This window comes from Hemitrygon akajei, chromosome 3 (assembly GCF_048418815.1).
Source record: "Hemitrygon akajei chromosome 3, sHemAka1.3, whole genome shotgun sequence".
In the NCBI taxonomy this organism is placed as follows: Eukaryota; Metazoa; Chordata; class Chondrichthyes; order Myliobatiformes; family Dasyatidae; genus Hemitrygon; species Hemitrygon akajei.
Genome location: NC_133126.1, coordinates 121,039,413 through 121,060,986, shown reverse-complemented (window position 1 = coordinate 121,060,986; position 21,574 = coordinate 121,039,413). Strand labels below are relative to the sequence as shown.

Sequence of the window (21,574 nt, the reverse complement as noted above, 5' to 3'; positions counted from 1 at the left end):
CTATTTATTAATTTCCATCAATGCTGCCTGACCTGCCGAATTCCCCCAGAATTTTATGTATCATGAGCTCGTTAGTTGCAGGCCATAGTCTCAGTTCAGCACAAAGACGAGTGAACCTCGCAGAATAACGAGCTAAACCAGCCTGTCCCTCCCTACGGCCCTGGCACTCTGATGTTTACAACTCATCCAAACCATGGGTCATTCCTCACTCTCAGACCTGGGCCCTGCCCCTTCTCTATGCTCCCAGGCCTGGGACCCATCACCGGGATTCGGCCTGGACCTGACCTTTCCAATTTGGCTCAGTGCACAAATCAATCAAATCTCAGTGCTCTTGGGCCCAGGCTCCACCTCTGTTCTGCTTCGCTTCAGCTCTGCTGCGTCGAATCGTCTCCAAGTCCGCTCCAGGAATGGCCAAACATTGGTTCATTCCCCACTCTAGTGTGGGGGCCAAGACAAATTCGGCCTGTATATGCCACACTGCAACCATTTTGTACCATCAAGACTGCAAAAAATGCCAGGTGGTTCAAAAGCTCAGCTTCTAAAAGGGAAGTTATGGCCTATTGTTTGTAGTGATGGTTTACCAGGAAAAGTGTTATTAATGAAGTACTTAGTTGTTTAATTTGTTTAGCTTATGGCTGGCAAATAGTTGCAGGGCTTCACCTGCGGCATATTAAATCATTGCTCCTTGTTTACAGACATGGCCATTCTCTGTCTTATATTTCTCACATACTCCAGCTCTCTGTTAGCTCTCTGGATCACAGCCAGGTTTTGGCAGGTGGGTGGTGGTGATTTTTAAATCCTTAATTTCTAATCTGCTATAATTTTACTATCATATTTCAAATTATTTTTCCATTAAGCATGATTTGCAATAATATCTATTAATCTCTAGCCTCTGACGTTCCTTTCAAACTTGTTCTTCCACTATTTTCTAGTGGCATTCACGTAAAATGTTTGCTGGTGGCATGCTTGTAAATCATGCTCAGGTTATACCATTTCATAAAAAGTGACAGATGCTGCTGAAAATGAATCAATATGTTCAATGCTGAAGCTGTTCCAGTCTGCAGGCAGGTAATCCAGAAAGAGCAGGAGGAATGGTCTTCACTGAGACCATTGTTAGGAACGTGTAGGAAACTAGCTGGTTAATTTATAAAATGGTTCTAGATGTCTTTGGTGTTTGTCACAGTAAAATAGCTGATAAAGTAAAGGAGCATTAAATATTTTTTTATTGATTTTTTATGCATTTCTACTGTTGATACAACAGAAACCCAACTACAAAATAAGAGATTAATACAGTGCAAGATAAACATACAGTAATAATATGGTTCAGAATAATGATGAAAAAGCACCCAAAATAAAGTCATGTAGAGTTAGTATCCACCCCCTCTCCCACAGAAAAAAAAACTCCAGACCAACCACTACAAGATGTAGGAAATACAAATCGGAGCATTCAAACCCCCAAAACTGTAAATAAAAATAAAAACAAAAGATAATAATGCCTACCACCAAGGAAAAAGAAAGCTGAAAGCAAGGGACTGAAAAAAACTAATCAAAGAGAAGTTATGAAAATATTCAAGAAAAGGTCCCCACACCTTATGAAACTTTATGTCCAAATTGAGAAGTGAGTAGTGAATTTTTTCAAGATCTAAACAGGGCATAATATCATTAAGCCATGGAGCATGAGTGGGTGGGGCAACATCTCTCCACCTAAGAAGAATTAAATGTCTAGTGTTACGTATTCAGGCAACAATAAATATAGATGAGTTAGGCAAGGGTTTTTATAACAAATAACAAGTTTATTAAACACTGAAACAAACCCCCTCAAAAGTAAACAAACCCAAACGTAACCGGAACTTGGCTGCTGTGCGACACATTCACAGTTCTTAATAGCGCTGCATGTTCAAACAGTCTTTAAAGCGGTATTGAAAAAAAAACAGTTCTTTAAAGCGGTATGCCGGAAGTTCAAAAGCTCACAGTCCTTTTAAAAGGAGAGACTTTTCAAGGCGATTTAAATTCTCTTCCACGTCGTTGTCCTTCGATTCCCCGGTGTCGAACTTTCCCACGAAGAATTTTATAAAATATAACGGCTTAAAAGAACTGACCTTCTTTCCACACTATTCTCAATCCTTTCTGGTCATCCCAGGGATTAACAGCGAGAATAGTCAACGAAATCCTTCCGAATGAGGATCACATAAGGTCGAACTTTTCCACCTTCGAAAATCGGTTCTCCTCGATTTTTACCTTCCAAACTTTTCTTCACTCTCCACCAGCAAAGAAACCGTTGGCAATGACCTTTTAAACTTTAGGCATTATATAGAACTTCATTTTTAACTAAACTGCGTCATCACATTAAATCACGCAGTGACATGAAGTCATCTTGGCAAATTCCGCCACGAACTGCCCCACCTGACAGGGTGGGTCTTCCTTTTATACCCTGTAAAAAAAACCTGTCACATGACCTCTACTGGCGGGAAAATGACATCACTCCACCATCACAAGACCATTACCTCAAGTCCAGTATGACTTCAACCCCAGTCACGTGACAAGGGTACCACTGTCACGTGTCACGGGTACGTAACACTAGCCAAAAGAGAAGCAAAAGATAATGTTCGATGTTTAGCCGGACTCAAATGTATATCCGTTTCACCCAAGGCACCAAAAAGAGTAATCAGAGGGTTAGGTTCTAAGTGGCAATTAAGGATATGAGATAAGGTTGAAAAGCTTCTTTCCAAAATTTCTCTAGACTAGGACAGGCCCAGTACATATGAATAAGAGAAGCCTTGCCACTTTTACACTTATCACAAACAGTACTGATGTTAGGGTAAAATCGGGACAATTTAGATTTGGACATATGAGCCCTATGTACAATCTTAAACTGTAAAAGACAGTGGCGAGCACAAAGAGAAGTTGAATTAACTGACTTGAGAATTGAGTCCCAAATCACATCAGATAAAGAAACATTTAAATCATGCTCGCAAGCCGTTCTAATTTTATCGGGGGGGGGGGGGGGGCGCCGTAAGGGCACTAATTTATCATGAATAAAAGATATTAAGCCTTTACCCAGTGGATTAATAGAAAGAAACAAGTCCACAACGTTTTTCTCAGGCATCACAGGAAAGTTGGGTAACAAAGGATTAATGAAATGTCTAATTTGGAGATACCTAAAGAATTCTCAGTTATCTATGTGGGTGCTACACATGTTACGTACTCGTGACACGTGACAGTGGTACCCTTGTCACGTGACTGGGGTTGAAGCTATACTGGACTTGAGGTAATGGTCTTGTGATGGTGGAGTGATGTCATTTTCCCGCCAGTAGAGGTCATGTGACAGTTTTTTTTTACAGGGTATAAAAGGAAGACCCCACCCTGTGGGGAGGGGCAGTTCGTGGCTGGATTTGCCATGTTGACTTCATGCCACTGCGTGATTTAATGTGATGACGCAGTTTAGTTGAAAAATGAAGTTTTATCTAATGCCTAAAGTTTAAAAGGTCATTGCCAGCAGTTTCTTTACTGTGGAGAGTGAAGATAAAAGTTCGGGAGTTAAAGATCGAGGAGAATCGATTTTCGACGGTGGAAAGTTCGACCTTGTGTGATCCTCATTCGGAAGGATTTCGTTGACTGTTCTCGTGTTAATCTCTGCGGGATAGCAGGAGATTGAGGACAGCGTGGAAGAAGAGGTCAGTGCCTTTAAACCGTTACGTTTCATAAAATTCTACATGGGAAGAGTTCGACGCCGGGGATCGAAGGACAACGACGTGGAAGAGAATTTAAATCGCCTTAAAAAAGTCTCTCCTTTTAAATGGACTGAGCATTTTGAACTTTTGGCAATACCGCTTTAAAGAATTGTTTTTTTGTGCAACATCGCTTTAAGAACTGTTTGAGCTGCATCGCTTTAAGAACTGTGCAGCTGCCGCACAGCAGCTGTTTTTCCGGTTACGTTAGTGTTTGTTTACTTTTGGGGTGTTTGTTTTCAGTGTTTAATAAACATGTTATTTGTTATAGAAACCCTTGCCTAACTCATATATATTTATTGTTGCCTGAATATGTAACACACGAAAATCTTTGTTGACCATTTACAGATGGTTCAAAATATAAATCAACTGGGATTGTGTGTGGCTGTTTTTATGCCTGAATTACAGGTAACAATGAAGAAACGTCTTACTAACCATTTATCAGTATATACAGCAGAATAGGTGGCCATCATCTTGGTCTTTAAGTGGGTGGAGGAAATTTGTCCTTGCAAAGGTGTAATTTGTTCAGATTCCTGTTCTGTTTTGATGAGTCTTAAAACAAGTTATTCTAGTAGTAGGTCATATTTACTATTGGAAATAATCAGACATTATTTTGTATACATTGGTTTGTATATCTACTTTTTATGGGTTATATACACAGAGGTGTTGAAGGGAATGAGCAGGTTGATTGTTTAGCTAACAAAGCTGTTGAAAGTTCAGCTGTGGATATAGACCTTCCACTTAGCAAATCAGCAGCTAAGGGGTTGGTGGGGTTAAGAATTAGGGGATTAAGGCAAGACTTGTGAAATAATAGGCACAAGGGGAGACATCTTTACAGAATACATAAACTGTCGGGTTAAGGGAGAAGGGGGTAAAACATGAAGTGGAGGAATAATATTGGCTTGATTTAGAATTGGACATACTTTGTTTAATTATTGCTTGTATCTTGTTGGAAAATGTCACTCCGGGACATGTAGGTTTTGTCATCGTTGTGAAACAGCTGAAAGCATTCTATAAAAATGTGAAGCACGTAAGGTTGACTAAATCAAATGCAACCTTCATTGTAATCTTGGAGAGTTGATAGCTTTCATTTAAAAACATTAAGTTATGGGAGTGATTTTAATTAAATTCACAGTATTATCCTTCATTACTTACAATCTTTTGGGCTTTTTGGGGTACCTTAGCTTTCACTTGAGAAAGAAGTGAAGTAAGAAAGCCCTTAACTCCGAGTGGAGTCATCGGGACACCATCATGATGGCATTTTTTTTTAGCAGGCTTTATTTTTACGAGGCCAAATTGCTAGCTCAATGCTCAACCCAGCACGGATGAAAAGTGTGCAAGGGAGTCAGCTGATGCCACTACACCACCAACTAGCCAAGAAAGAAGTAGCAAGGGTTTTATTTCCCAATTCTCTACACCACACTCCAGTCCATTTGGTAGCAGTAATGCATCTTTAAGTTAGACTGCCAGGCACCATTAAGAGTCAGAAGAAGAAGAAGCAGAATTGAAAGAGGGGAAGTGGTGTCTGTCAGAGGGAGGGAAGGAGGAGGAGGGATGAGGGTGAAGAGGAGGGAGGGGAGGAAGGTAGGGAGGGGGAGTGTGAGGGTGGAGGAGAAGGGAGAGTGAGGGAGGGGAAGAGGGAGTAATAGAGGAGAGAAGGGGTGGGAGGAGGGAAGGATGGGGAGGGGGAAGGAGGGAGGTGAAGAGGATGAGGAGGGAGGGGAGAGGGAGGAGGAGGGAGTGTGGGAGGAGGTTGGAGGGGATGGGAGAGTGGGAGGGGGAGGAGTGAGGGATGGGGTTGTGGGACTGGTGGAGAAAGAGAGAGGGAGGTGCAGGGGAGAAAGTTGGAGGAAGGGAATGAGGGAGCTGTGCTGGAGTGAGGGAGGAGAGGAGAAGGGAGGGAGTAGTAGGAGGAGGGAGGGGGTGGGTGATAGTGGGGAAGGGGTGGTGTTGAGGGAAGTGGGGAGAGGGAGGAGGAGAAGGTGGGAGGGAGAGTAGGGAGGGGGAGTGGAGTTAGGGGGAGATGCATGGAGAAGGAGGGAGGGGTAGCGAGAGGGTAGAAGGGTTTGGAGTGGGGGAAGAAGAGGGGGATGGAGGGGTGGGGAAGAGAGAAAGAATAATTTTAATTACATTTTGCCATATCACATGCTTGCTATACTTTTTACGTTTGCTATCTAGATAGCCTGCTTTGACTGGCACTCAGCAGTAGCTATATATTAATAAGGTCTTTGGAAGCTTTCCTAGTACAGGAAATATGTGTCAATGCCCAAAATGCGTCAGGCAGCCTTTAGTTCTGCGTAGCATTGGCTCCACAATTCGGTAAATCGGTACAATCAGAAGGTTTCAAAGAGTTTAAGGCTGACCTACTGATGCACCATCAATAACTCACTCTGAGACGTAAGAAGCGAGGTATCGGCTTTTATTGACTGGAAGAAAGAACAACACTACATCCTGGAGAATGAGGCTGGGCATCAGGCCTCAATCGCCTTTATACAGGGGTCTGTGGGAGGAGTCAGCAGGGGTCTGTGGGAGGAGCCACAGGAGCAGTCAGCAGGGGGTGTGTCCAGACAGGTATATGTAGTTCACCACATTCACCCCCCCTTTGTTTTAAAAGAGTCCCCAGGTGGCGAAGTTTCTTACAAGTATATTTACAGGTTAAGTCTATCAGGTGGTCGAATCTTTCGCTGCGATCTACATAGCTCCGGCTGCAATTGCACAGGTGCCGGAGGTGGTGATTGCACTGGAGACGGAGGTTGTGCTAGTTCTGGCCCAACTGGAGGTGTCAGGGATCCCTCACGTGTGTGCGAGGCGCCCGGAATAGACGCGTACGAGATGCCCGGTACATGAGCGTCGTGAGGAGTCTGGGTGGGGCACGGTGTGCGCGGTGTCACCTCGGGTACAGGGTTCATAGTTACCGTGGAGTGTACGGGGTAGTGGTCTGCTGCTCCGGTGGGCGCCAGGTCGCGGACAGAGACCGTGTCCTCCTGCCCATCAGGCAAGACCACGTAGGCATACTGGGGGTTAGCATGCAGAAGGTGAACCCTCTCGACCAGCGGGGAGTATTTATTACTCCTCACATGTTTACGTAGCAGCACTGGCCCTGGGGATGTCAGCCAAACTGGTAGGGTGGTCCCAGTGACAGACTTCCTGGGAAAAGAGAATAGGCGTTCATGAGGGGTGGCATTGGTGGACGTACACAACAGGGAGCGGATAGAGTGGAGTGCCTCAGGGAGGACCTCCTGCCATCGGGAGACCGGCAACCCTTTTGACTTAAGGGCTAAAAGTGTGGCCTTCCACACTGTGGCATTCTCCCTCTCCACCTGTCCATTTCCCCGGGGATTATAACTCGTGGTGCGACTAGTAGCAATGCCCCTAGCTAGCAGGAACCGGCGCAACTCGTCACTCATAAAGGAGGACCCTCTATCACTGTGGACATAGCAGGGATATCCGAACAGAGTGAAGAGCTGGCGCAGGGCTTTTATGACGGACGTGGTAGTAGTGTCGGGGCAGGGAATGGCAAAGGGGAATCGCGAGTACTCGTCAATAATACTGAGAAAATAGACATTGCGGTCGGTGGAGGGAAGGGGGCCCTTAAAGTCAACACTCAGTCACTCAAAAGGGCGGGTGGCCTTGACAAGCTGCGCAGTGTCAGGACGGTAGAAGTGCGGTTTGCACTCAGCGCAGATCTGGCAGTCCCTGGTCATCGTCCTGATGTCCTCCAGGGAGTACGGCAGGTTCCGGGCTTTAACGAAATGGTAAAATCGGGTGACCCCCGGATGGCAAAGATGTGCATGAAGGGCATACAGCTGGTCGAGCTGTGCGCTAGCACACGTTCCCCGGGATAGGGCATCAGAGGGCTCATTGAGTCTGCCAGGCCGGTACAGGATATCATAATTGTAGGTGGAGAGTTCTATTCTCCACCGCAAAATTTTATCATTTTTGATTTTGCCCCGCTGTTGGTTGCTGAACATGAACACAACCGAGCGCTGGTCGGTCAGCAAGGTGAACCTTTTGCCGGCGAGATAGTGCCTCCAGTGCCTAATAGCTTCCACTATGGCCTGGGCTTCTTTCTCCACCACGGAGTGCCGAAGTTCAGAGCCTTGAAGGGTACAAGAAAAAAATGCCACTGGTCTGCACTCCTGATTGAGGGTAGCAGCCAGCGTGAAGTCAGAGGCGTCACTCTCTACTTGGAAGGGAATGGTCTCGTCCACCGCATGCATCGTTTCTTTAATAATGTCCCCTTTAATACAGCTGAAGGCCGCGCAGGCCTCAGCAGAGAGGGGAAAAGTGGTAGACTTGACCAGGGGGTGGGCCTTGTCTGTGTAACGGGGGACCCATTGGGCGTAATAGGAAAAAAAAACCCAGGCGCCGCCAGAGGGCTTTGAGAGTGGTGGGAAGAGGGAGTTCTAACAGGGGGTGCATACGGTCGGGGTCAGGGCCAATGACCCCGTTCTCCACGACATACCCAAGGATAGCGAGTCGGGTGGTTCTGAACACACACTTGTCCCTATTATAAGTAAGGTTCAAAGCTTCGGCCACTTGGAAAAATCGTTGTAGGTTGGCGTCGTGATCCGACCAGTCGCGACCACAGATGGTGATGTTATCTAGATAGTGAAATGTGGCCTTCAGTTTGTACCAGTCCACCATCCGGTCCATCTCCCTCTGGAAGACTGAGACACCATTTGTGACACCAAATGGGACGCGCAGGAAGTGATAGAGCCTGCCGCCCGCCTCGAAGGCGGTGTAGGGGCTGTCCTCTGGGCGGATGGGGAGCTGGTGATAAGCGGATTTCAGATCTATCGTCGAGTACACTTTGTACTGAGCTATCTGGTTGACCATATCTGCGATGCGGGGTAGGGGGTACGCGTCAAGCTGCGTGAACCTATTGATGGTCTGACTGTAGTCCACAACCATCCTGTTTTTCTGCCCAGTCCGAACAACAACCACCTGGGACCGCCAAGGACTTGTGCTTGGCTCAATGATCCCCTCCCCGAGCAGCCGCTGCACCTCTGACTGAATGAAGGCCCTGTCCCCTGCGCTGTACCTCCTGCTTTTAGTCACCACCGGTTTACAGTCGGGGGTTAGGTTGGTGAACAGAGAAGGGGGAGGGATCTTGAGGGTGGAGAGGCTGCAAGTAGTGCCAGTAGCACAGCTATCGGCATGGTGCTGGGCGGGATGTGTGGTTCGGTGTGTATGTGCGTGTGGTAACGGAGTATATGGCGAAGTCCCACCAAACTGAGGATTCCTGACAGTGAGTGGTGGGAGGGGCCCGTCATATGCCATAGTCACACTTTCGAGATGGCTCTGGAAGTCCAGGCCCAATAGCACAGGTGCGCACAGTTTAGGCATGACCAGTAGCGCAAAGTTCCGATATTCTGTGCCCTGCACCACCAATGTCGCTACACAACCCCCCCGGATGTCTGTGGAATGCGACCCAGAAGCCAAGGTGATCCTCTGACTTACCGGCTGTGTCACGAGTCCACAACATTGCACTGTGTCCGGGTCAATAAAACTCTCAGTGCTGCCCATGTCAAACAGGCAGCTAGTCCTGTGTCCCTCCACCAGGATGTCCATCACTGACCTTGCGAGCTGATGCGGAGCGCTTTGATCGAGGGTTACGGTGGCCAGAGTTGAAATGCCGTCTTGGTGCCCGGTAAACTCCGGCGAGTCGGGAGCGGGGCATGGTGACGCCGGCAAAGATGGCCGCCCACATCCGGGCATGCAAGATGGCGGCCCCCACGTCTCACACAGGTAGGTAGGGGCGGGGCATGGTGACGCCGGCAAAGATGGCCGTTCACATCCGGGCATGCAAGATGGCGGCCCCCACGTCTCAAACGCAGCGCAGCTCGACCCCCGCGCGCGGTTTAGACTTACAGGCTCTGGCAAAATGGCCCGGCTTTCCGCAGCTGGAGCAGGTCACTTCTCGAGCTGGACAACTGTTTCGAGAATGTTTCTGGAGCCCACAAAAATAACACAGTTTTCTGTTTGATGAGTTCGGGGAGTTTGTGGAACTGCGACTGGCAGCGGCGTTGGCGAATTTGCTCACGGGAACCGGTGGCGGTGGGGCCGGAGGCGTCCACGGAACCGGCGGGGAATCGCGCGGCTGGACAGCGTCCGCGTTGTGCAGAGCAGCCTCCAGCATATCAGCCGTCTCGATCGCTGAGCGTAAGGTCAGATCAGCTTTTTCCAGCAGCCGCTGGCGCACATACACTGACCTGATTCCTGTAACAAAGGCGTCTCGGACCAAGAGTTCCGCATGCTGTTCCGCTGTGAGCGTTTTGCAGTCACAAGTCCGCACGAGTGCCCGTAGAGCTCGGAGAAATTCTGCGGTCGACTCCGCAGGGCGCTGTTTGCGCGTGGCCAAGCGATGTCTGGCGTAGACGGCGTTCACCGGCCGCAGGTACTGTCTTTTGAGGGCGTCAAGCGCCCCTTCATAGCTCGAGAGGTCCCTGATGAATGAATAAACTTTTGGGGCGACTCTCGAGAGGAGAATTCTGTGCCTAACAGCGGGGTCAGTTGCACGAACCTCCTCCAAGTATGATTGGAAGCATGCAAGCCAGAGTTCAAAGGCAAGAGCTGCTTCAGGGTCTTGGGGGTCCAAATCCAACCGTTCCGGATGTAAAACGGTTTCCATGCTTCAACTTCCAGTCAATAAAATTGATGCACCATCAATAACTCACTCTGAGACGTAAGAAGCGAGGTATCGGCTTTTATTGACTGTGGGAGGAGCCACAGGAGCAGCCCAGACAGGTATATGTAGTTCACCACACCTACTTCTAATTTTTATCGTTTTCTCTGAGCATTTACTTAGTTTTCACCTCGTAGTTTCTCTCACAGGTTTAATGCTTGTCAGTGTTATTTCCAGTTAACTCGCTAGAGTGAGCAGAAGAAAGATGAGAGAGAGAGTGATAGAAGAATGAAGGAAAAGTGGGGGAAGAACAGAAAAATTTAACAGCTGAGAGCCAAACAAAATGAGGGTCTGGATGATGTCAATACAAGGGAAGTTGTTGATTGGTGGGTTGTTGTCGAGAGCATTTTAAAAGATTCATTTCTGTCAGATGCGTTATTGTGATGAACAGAGTAATGGACAATCTCCTCCAACCACCGAATATACTGTGACAGTGGAAATTCTGGGATGTTTCCGTGAGCTGGGCAAACAGGAAATATCCCTAGCTGGAATAAGTGCGTTTTGAAACTTGAGAAATGGCTGAGCTTTTCCTGTAGCGAAGTCTGTTCCGTGGACAGGAAGCTGTCGAGAAGGCGCTGTTCAGTTTAAAACAACGCAGTTGGAGGAAGCAGGTAGGTAGTTCACCACATAATCTCTAGCCAATACTGTACTAATTTCTGATACTGTTGGAAAACTGGAGAGCTTGGCTTCAATTAGGAGAAAGGCAGAGCTGGAAAACGCAAAAAAGGGTGTGGGCAACAGAGGAAACAAAAATAAAACCGTGGAAAATAGGCCAGAACATAATACAACATTGTTTTTATGTTACAAAGTCTGTCCGCAAACTGTGGGCTCGGTTTAGAAAATTACACCCAAGCTGCGCAGGTAGAATTATAGTGGAATTATATTGCCAGTCTAGTCGCTGTTTTACTTGAGAAAGTAACGGCAGTATTTTTTTTCTCCCGAGAGGTGGTGGGAGAACGGAAAATGCAGTTTAAATTACAGAAAATATCCTAACATTTGAGGACTTGGAAACAACTGTTTTCAAGGTTACTGTAAGGGTAATAGGTGACACTCCAGGAGGCTCAAAAGGTTCAGCTGCAGCACAGTCCCAAAGAGAATGGCGGGGTATGCCAGATCAGAAACAACGTGGAGAGAGGCTTCTTGGAAATGGAAAGGGAAGTTTATGTCTGACACGGGTTGAAATTAAAAGGACAATTAAGAAAGCAAAGAGGGGCAAGTTGGTGTGTGAAATGCAAAACAACAAAGATGTTTTTTTTTTACAAACAACGGGAAAGTAACTGAGGAAATAGTGGGGCCTATTAAAAGGCACAGAGGTAACTGTATATGGTGGCAGTGCGTATGGGCGGAAGGGGGGAGAATGCTGAATGTGTTATTAAGGTGAATAAGGGTGAACGTTTGGAGTGGACAAACATGGTACGATGGAAAACATCAGTGGCTTTGAAACTACTGAAATTGCCAGTAAGATGTATAATGTATCCCAAGCTTTTAATAGAAGCAAGTGAAACAATTCCAGGAACTCCGTCCTGGAATTGTTTCACTACCAGAGTCCTGCCTAGTTTCAGGCATGGTGCCAGACCACTAGAGGATTGCTCGTTTTAATTTTTAAAATGGAGCAAATAATTAAATGAATAATTACAGGATAGTTACTGTAGTTTAACCCCAGTGAGGACAGACTGTTGGAATCTAAGTGAAAACTTCATTTGCATGTTGATCAGGACTAATCAGCATCAATGATATATGAAAGTATTGACTGAACTACCGGTATATGAATATCTTAAACAATGTCAATTAGGTCACTATACTGAAAATACTTTAAAATTCGTGCCTTATTCTTTTCTGATTCAACAGCAAGAGGTATCCACTTAACTAAAGGTGATAACAAATTACTCTTAAGATTATATAAAGAAAAATAAAATCCAGAAAGAAAATGGTTAATGAAATTATACTTGTCAACCAGTAATCCACTCCACAATACTGTTGGAGGGAACCACAGATTCCTGACTGCTTTTCTCGCTCTGTAACCCAATCTAGGAGAAGATTCAGACTTGCACAAAAAATTTACCTTTTCTTTACTGTTCAAGATCCCTTCAAAAATCTACCCAGTACTTTCCAGACAAATGTGTTTTTCACCATTATCTACCCTCAAGCCTGTGAACTGGTACTCTGACTAAGTTCTCACAAAATGGCTGTAGACTCATTCCCTGTACTTTCTCAAGGCGTTCCCTCATCCCAGACTAACATCATTTTGTTTTACAAACTTCCATTTCCTATTCAAAATCTTCAGCTCACTGTTGTTCTTCATTTTCACCATTTGAAAGATGCAGTTAATTTTTTCAGACAGAAGATGATCACTGTAGACTTACCTGCAAAGGAATCTCATGCCTCAGGTTCACACATTCAATTTCAGAAATCAGTTTTTAAAAAATAATTTTATGGTGTTGCGGCTGCTGCCATTTAAAATTTAAACAATATTTGTACTTTAAACAGAGAGTGATGTTGTCTGAATTTGTGAGAGTTGCAATGGACACTTGCAGTCTCAGCGTGTTCCTTGCAAGCAAAGTTCCTGCAATATGATTTTCCCACTTTCCACCAGCCATCCCTGAGCCATTCCCCCAGCCAAATCAATATTTGTCCATTCCTTGAGAAGGTGTAAGTCTTTGGCATTCTTTGCCACAGAGAGCTGTGGAAGGTGTCACAGAATTCATTAAGAAATTAAGTGCCATTTGAGACACAATATAATCCTTAACCATAACCATTCCCCTGTGACTATAGCTGTTTGTTCTCCCCAAAGCTTCACCAAATGTATTGGATCTGAACTATCAATAACGTGGTCTGTGTTGGCTGACTCTGTTTTTGCCTATATCTCTTTAATGTCAACTCAAATACTGTTAGTTCCAATTATATGATGGACATTAGGTGTAGGAGTTCCTGGTTTCTCTTTCTCATTATTCCCTGCAGACAGAATATAATGAGTTTTGTAGAGATCAGCGAAAGGTTTTCTACGTTCTTGCAATGGAAATGCAGAACCTCTTATTAACTTCAGTACAATTATTAACTATGTTTAGAAGGAAGAATGCTGTCCCAGAGCAGGTGTTTAGTGTCTGGAGTTGACTGCTGGCTACACCATGGAGGTCAATTCTATTGTGCATGCAGAAAGGGGTGGATAAATATCTGAAAAGAAAGAACTTGCAGGGGTCTGTGATGATGGTAAGAGGTTGTATTACTCTTGCAAAAAGCCAGCAACAAATGGTCTTTCGTGCAACAGGTATGTGTTTCTGTGAGTAATGTGATTCAGTTTGAATATTTATCCTGCAATTTGTTTCTCAGGAGCCTTGAAGGAGACATTTCAGACTCGGATCATGCTTTCCTTGCATAAGGGCTGTCTGGTTGTCCTCATGTTGGTGATTTGTAGTACTCTGTACATGTACTACAGATACTATCGGTCCGTTAACGACGACATGTTGAAACTATCTCAGGTAACAGATAAACCTGATGCAGTGATTCCCGACAAAACTTTCAAAGCTGGCATTATGTTTTTGGAATCAACTGACAATTTAAAGCTGACGCCATTGGCGATGTGTTCAGTGGAGTCTGCTGCTCGTCTAAACCCAGACAAACAGATCTATTACTTCATGAAGGGGTTCAGTGGCAACTTGAGCCAGTATCCAGAGACTGAGCACAGAGGCATCCATTTACTTTCTAAGATGAAAAATGTCGTCATTCTATCTCTGAATCCCATTGAGCTATTTAAAGACACTCCATTGGAAAGGTAACCAAAACTATGATTTATTAATTCCAGTAAGTAATTAAGTTATTTGAAAAATAGAGCATCTGTGAAGTATTAACAAAAATAAACTGATGACAATTGTAGGGTTTGCTCAGTAACCTGGTGTGATTGGGCCAAACAAGCTGAAGTGTTAGAGTCCATGGTTTTCTGTTGTAGAATTAATCACCTAGTACCTGCTGAAATTGTTCTGTCTGCCTAACATTCAAGGTAACTGCTACTACTGTAGATTGTTTTATTGTTACAAAACTAGACTTCATTCATAATTTAAACTATACACAAGAGAAAAATGCTAAACTTCTACAATTATGGTTGTTAATTTAGTAGTGTGAACCTTAAAATAAAAACGTAGCACCAAACTACTCAAGTAGACCCTGTGTTGATAAATCCTTTCATTGTTTGGGCACCTCCCCACCCAGCTGAGCCTTTCCGTGTATGGGAGCAAAAGGATCCTTGTCATTCACCCGGCAGTCTCCAGAGTGCCTGTCCTGCGGAATTGGTAGGACATTCCATTGTTACGAATGTACCACAGCTCTGAGGGGCCGAAGGGTGCGGGACCAGCCCCCTCCTTCCTGAGAATTGCAAGATCGCTATTAATTCGGGTCTTGGACCCAGGAAATGAGAGACAATGCAACGGATTTGACCATTCTTCTTAGAGACACTTGTGTGAATTGTGACTCGATGCTACGTGCCAGCTCTCAGGGACATGGACACCCTTGGGCAATGTGGAGGGGGATTGTATCACCCTACCTTGATTGACATTTACAAATCTGCCAGTCACGATAAAAAGGGACTGCAGGAGGCAGAACCCCAGCGACGCACCAGACGGAGACACCGTCGCTCATCGCTCCCGTAAGGACGTGAAGCTGTTCGGGAGCCACGTGTGATTCGGTTCCCCTAGCTTGGGAACCAAATGGCTGATAACCCCGAAAAGGAGTTCGAATTGACAACGGGGAACTCATGTTCCCGATTCAACGCTTTGAGTCCAAAAGGCTGGCAAGTTTATTTTCTCTCTCCAACCCGTGAACACCCAGCGGTCCCTCAAATGGCTAAAAGCCTTCATGAACTGGCGAGACTTTTTATATTTCCATCGGACAATGGTTTTACCCCTAGACAAACGATAGAGCTACTTCGAATTGTTGATTATTACTATACCCGTGCTTTAGATTGAGTATTGATGACGTATATTATCTGAATGTTTGTATTAACCTTACTTTTGTGCCCCTTTATAAATAAAAACGTTTAAAAATAATACCATCAGACTTCAGCGGACCTCTCTATCTTTGCTGGTAAGTGACCCAGTTACGGGGTTCGTAACACCATGCTGACCACTTCCTGATGGCTGGACCTTCACTCTGCAATGGGTCCGGACCTATTCTCCGGACACCAGTGGCAGGTAGAACCTCAGCTTGTAGTGACACTTGGTGCCCAGGGATTTGGGTCCAAACACAACTTGACATAGCTACACACAAAGGTGGTAATCAGGATGACAGTAATGCTGGGTGCATTTGTGACCCCGTTATCTGGATATTGGTGTTTCATAATCTATTGGACTCCCTAGGTGGTTGTTGAGGCAGGGAAGTGATGAACAGGCTACACCAGTGCCAAGTACAGTGGCCCTAAGAGGTTATCACACTTCACAACCAACTTCTTCAAGTTATTGACAGGGAAAGTCATTTTCACAGACCCAGTTTTTGTTCGACCTGCCTTATCCACTCCAGCCAATTTTTGTTACATGCCTCAGCCTCTCTGAACAAAATGCCCAACGCCTTCGGGTAGTCGGTCCTGACAGTAAAGCCAATGTAGAATAGTCAGGCCAGCTGCCAAAGAGCATGACCTCGCTCTTCATGCAGTTGACTCTGGCCCCTGATGCTGGTCACCGATGCTGATCAATTTCTGAATTGACTATGGATCTGAGCAGAAGACAGCAACCTCATCCATACATTGTGAGCTTTCGAAATGTGCTCCTCCACCGTCTGGAAATGTTATCTCCCTTAAGCTCTCATCCTTCCTGATGGATTCAGCAAAGGGTTCTACACAAAACATGAACACAACGGGGGGGAGTAGACAACCTTGCCAGACTCCAGACTTTATGGGGAGGTTATGTCCCCAATGCATGCATTTGGACTGAATTAAGGATATCTGCATGAAACAGCTTCATCCAATTTCTGCTTTCCTTCCCAAAACCCATTTTGGAGAACGTGTTTTATATGTATTTGTCCTGTCTCTTCATTTTTAGAAGAACTTCTCTCACATCTACCCCTCTCAGTGGAAAGGGGGAAATGTTGCTGCACGTCTGTCTAGAGTTGGCACAATTCCCTCTGATTCCATTTTGCTTTCTAAACACTTTTGAGGAACCTCTTGATGTTCTCCTTGGTTGCTTCCTACCAATGAAGTGGAGAGTCAAAGAGGTCCTTCATGGTTTTCCAACCTGCGCAGTTACTCTAGTCCCTCGATGTTTTCTTGTCCTCAGCTTGACATTCAACTTCCATATCCCGATGCCTGTCATCTGGCTCTCCTGTAGGTTACTTGAGGCTTGAAAGATACAGTGGTTGGAGAAGAACGTGGGTATTCTAACCATAGATCTGATTGGGACTGCCTTTGGCATGGAGAAGATGTGGATCTGACTATGAATGTCTTCGACACAAAGAAGACATCTACCTGGGACTGTTCAGAGCTACCTAGTGTGTTGTGGCCATGCTCCATCTGCACAGGGGCTGAAGGCTCCTCAGACAATTTATTTACAATGTTACTCAGATACTACTGAAATATCAAATACACAACTAGGCATCACACAACTTTGCATCTTTAACTGATCATCTATTGTGACTAGTGCTCCCAAAGTGACCTCCTCTGTATTGGTAAGACCTGTTATAAATTGGGGAGCCATATTGTCGAGCACCTCTGCTCCATCTCCCAAAAACGGAACTTCCCAGTGGCAAAAGATTTTAATTCCGATCCCCATTCCCATCCCAACATGTTGGTCCATGGCCTCCTCTTGCGCCAGGATGAAGCTACCCTCAGCGTGGAAGAATAATTCCTTGTGTTCCCTCTAAGTAGCCTCCAGTCTGATGGCATGAATATCATTTTCTCCTTCCAATAAAAAAGTATTTCCCTCTGCTTCTCCTCTTCTTTGTCCCACTCTGACCTTTCATCCCTTCTCACCTGCCTATCCTCCTTCCCTTTCTTCTATTGTCCAGTTTCCCCTCCTGTCAGATTCCTTCTCTTCTAGCCCTTAACCTTTCAACCCACCTATCACCTTCTAGCTATCCTCCCCCCACCGCCCCCACCATTTTATTCCTGCATCTTCCTTCTTCCTTTTCAGTCCTAAATAATTGTTTTGGCCCGAAATGTTAACTATTTGTTCATTTCCATAGATGATGCCTGACCTGGGTGGGGGGGTTTTGCAGTCGCGTGTGTGTGTGTGTGTGTGTAAAAAAAAATGTTGCCATTATCTATGCACCATAGAAAGCATCCTTTCTGGATAGATAATATATTGATATGGCTACTGCTCTGCACATGATAGCAAGAAACTGCAGATGTATTGATACAGTTCAGCCCATTTCTGCTTTCCGTGTACTGTCTACACTAATCACTGCCACAGTAACTCAGCCAGCATTATCAAAGTTCCCACCCATCCCAGACATTTTCCCTTCTCCCCTCTTCCATCTGGTAGAAAGTATAAAAGCCAGAAAGCGTGTACCAGGCTCAAGGACAGCATCTACCTTGCTGATGTTAGAATATTAATTGGTTCCCTATTGCGTTAAAATGGACTCTTCACCTTATAGAATATGTTGTTATGATCTTGCACCTTTTTATCTGCACTGCACTTTCGCTGTAGTCATTACACTTTACCTGCCTTCTGTTACTGCTTTGCCTTGTTCTACCTCATTCCACTGTATAATGATTTCATCTTTGTGTACAGTATGCAAGACAAGCTTTCACTGCATCTTGGTACATGTGAAAATAATAAGCAAATTCAAATTCAAATTCCTTTGCAACACACACAAAATGCTGGACGAATTTGCAGTATGTCTCAGTTCCTCCTGCATTCTGTATGTGTTGATCCAGATTTCTAGCATCTGCCATCTCCCTTGTGTCTTTGTATATTTGGGACCAGTCATGGTTCTCTGCCCTTCATGAAATTCAGCCTCCTGTCCCAACCTGTGGGTAGTGATAGCACCATCTTCACTCTCTTGGGTGGAGCCCTCAGAGGTGGTTTTCACTGACTCTGATCCTCACTGACTGCTCTTGTTATCTTTCACTGCTCACCACTTGCTGGGTATTATCGCTGATTTGGTTTTGCTGATGGTTTTTTTTTATACCCCTGCTGTGTTCTTCCAGAAACTTGAATGCTAAAGTGAGAAGGCTACTGCTTGTCACTACAACAAAGGGCAGTAGATCTGATTGAAGTGTTGAATCCAATCCTCAAAATGAGATGGGGTAAGAAACCTAGGCTCTCTATTGTTTCCCCAGACTAAGACATTAAGTATTCAGACACTAATCAATGTGGTCAGAAGCCCATTTTCTTGCCACTGTGTCACTCACCTGTGTGCTCATACTGAATGCTTAGCCCTGGTAGTTCTGTGAATTTGGATCATCCATTAGTCCAGCATGAGATTAGACGATACCTGGAGCTGAATTGGTTTCTATTGAGCAAATTAGATAGATGAACTTACATTTCCTACAATTTGTAATATTGCAGGCAATATTTTCTGCACATCTTTCAAAGAGCAAGTGGAATTGGAATTCAGCACTTGAGCTGCTGCTTTTCAGTTCCAACAATGCTGGTTCAATCGTCATCTCCAGTATTGCTTGTATCGAGTTTGCACGTACCTGTGAGACTATGCAGCATTCCCCATGGTTCTAAAATTTCCCCCCAGCTTCCCAAGCATTACCCAATGATCCACACCCACCCTACCCAAGAGCCTCTGTTAAAAATACAGACAGAGTTTTTCTTCGCATTGAGTTGAAATATCAGTGTCTCCATTATGCTCTTGTGGACACTAGATCTTGAAATACAGCATTGATAAAGATGGGTAGAGTGGTCCAGTCACTCATATGCAGAAGCTCACTGATCTTCATTGTTGAAAAACCACTGCTCTATGGAACACTGAATGATGGTGCACAGATCCTCGTTCACTCAAGGAGATAGGAAGGACATGGCTTCCCATGGTGGGGGAGTCTCGGATAAGAGTGCGCAGCTGCAGGATAGAGGTGCGTTCATTTAAAATAAAGAGGTGGGGAAATTCCTTTAGCCAGAGGATGGTGAACTTGTTACCACAGGCAGCTGTGGAGGCCAGGTTGTTGGGTGTATATAAGGCAGAGCTGATCAAAAGGTTACGGAGAGAAGGCTGGGAAGTGGGGCTGAGGAGGGGAAAAAAGCGGATCGGCCTGATTGAATGGCAGAGCAGACTGGATGGGACAAATGGCCTAATTCTGCTCCTCTGTCTTACAATCCTAAGGGCATGACCCTGCCTGGGCATAGATATCTTGTAACTCTCTTGCAAGTAGCACATCCGGCTGGAATAGTTCCGCAGTAAAGGCTTAATACTAAGGAGTGTCGAGATACCAAATGGATAGGAGGAAGCTAACAATACCCAGTAAAACATTCTAAATATAATTGGTTTTCTATTTTTTTAATCAACTGTTGCAGGAGAATCTTCTGATAATTTTGTGGGAACTGCAAAACACATCAGGGGGTCGTCTCATAGAGTATAGAACGTTCTAGCACGGTACAGGATCTTCACCCCACGATATTGTACTGATCTTTTAAATTACTTTAAGATCAATCTAACCCTTCCGTCCCACATAGCCCTTGATTATCCTATTGTCTATGTGCCTAAGTAAGAGTCTCTAATGTAGTTGTCACTAACACTACCTCTGGAAGCGTGTTTAGTGCACCCACTACACTGCGTATTTAAAAAAAAAACTTACCTCTGATATTTGCCCTATACTTTCTTCCAATTACCTTAAAATTATGCCTCTTTCTGTTGGTCCTTTTCAACCTGCAAAAAAAATCGCTGGCTATCCACTCTTATCACTCCGTACTGTTCTATCAAGTCACCTCTCATCCTCTTTTGCACCAGAAAGAAAAGCCTTAGCTAGCTCAACCTATCCTTGCAAGACATGCTCTCCAATCCAGGCAGTAGCCTGGTATATCTTCTCTGCAACCTCTCTAAAGTTTAAATGTCCTTCCTTTAATGAGACTCCAGAACTGAACACCATACTTGAAGTGTGGTTTGACCAGGATTTTATAGAGCTGCAGTATTACCCTATGGCTCTTGAACTCAACCCCCTCTCCCCAAATAATGAAGATAAACACATCATGTGCCTTCTTAACCATTGTATCAACTGGCAGTGCAATTTTGAGGGATCACCAAGAACCCTCTGTTCCACCACACTGCTAGGAACCTGCCAGTAACCCTTATTCTGCCTTCAAATTTGACCGTCCAAAGTGAATCACTTTGCTGGATTGGCTTCTGGTTTAGGATGGCACTGCAGAAGCCCAGTGGTCACTCGCTGATGCTAAATAAAACAAAATATACAACTAAATACTTCATTAACAACACATTTTCTTATAAAATTCATGGTAAACGATCAGGGTATACAATGGAAAAGTGAGGCTGAATCGAAGGTCAAGGCATGTGCGTGCAAGGTGTAATCAAGGAGAGGGCAAGACATTTTCAAGGCAAAGTCAGGGTGATGTTGAGGCATATTGCAGGCAAAGTGGAGCGGAGGAGAGGCAGATTCAAGGTCTGTCCATCTAGACCAAGAGTGAGGTTTGATGGATCTAAGTACCAGGCTGATTTGGAGAGCTTGGGTAAGGGCTGAAGCTTGGCAGTGGGTCCCATACTCAGGGTATGTTGATGTGACAGAGTCTGGGTCCTGGTGAAAGGAACGATCTGATGCTTGGACAATTATGGCCAGGTGGATTGGGAAGGCAGGCTGTCGTGACAAGAGGTGAGAGTCGGGCTGTTTCTGCTTGCTGCTCTGTTATATTTACTTGGCTCTGCACTGAACTGAACCTGAGGCTGTGGCCTGCTCCGGCTGCTCTGGGCTTCATGTCTGTGGACTCTCTTTTGTTCCGAATGCTATTTGCTTACTTTTACTGTTTGCACGGTTTTTTTTTCTCCCTGCATATTGGGACCTTTTTAATGGGTTCTTTTAGGTTTCTTTGTGGCTGTCTGTAAGGAGACAAATCTGAATATGTATAAATATAATATATTAATACTTTGATAATAAATGTTCTTTGAACTTTGCACTCCATCTGCCACTTTGCACAGCTTTGTATTCTATTACTATCTCGTTATAACCCTCAACAACATTCTTGCACTATTCACTTCAATCTTTGTGTCTTATGCAAACTTACCA

At 45.0% G+C, this 21,574-nt stretch overlaps 1 long non-coding RNA gene across 1 annotated transcript; it reads left to right on the top strand.

Annotated features, from left to right (window-relative positions):
* Positions 1-10,561: 10,561 nt before the first annotated feature.
* LOC140725346 (uncharacterized) lies at positions 10,562-15,454 on the top strand. Its single transcript, XR_012098327.1, has 2 exons — positions 10,562-11,027; positions 13,744-15,454. It is a non-coding gene; the product is annotated as an uncharacterized lncRNA (long non-coding RNA).
* Positions 15,455-21,574: the final 6,120 nt, after the last annotated feature.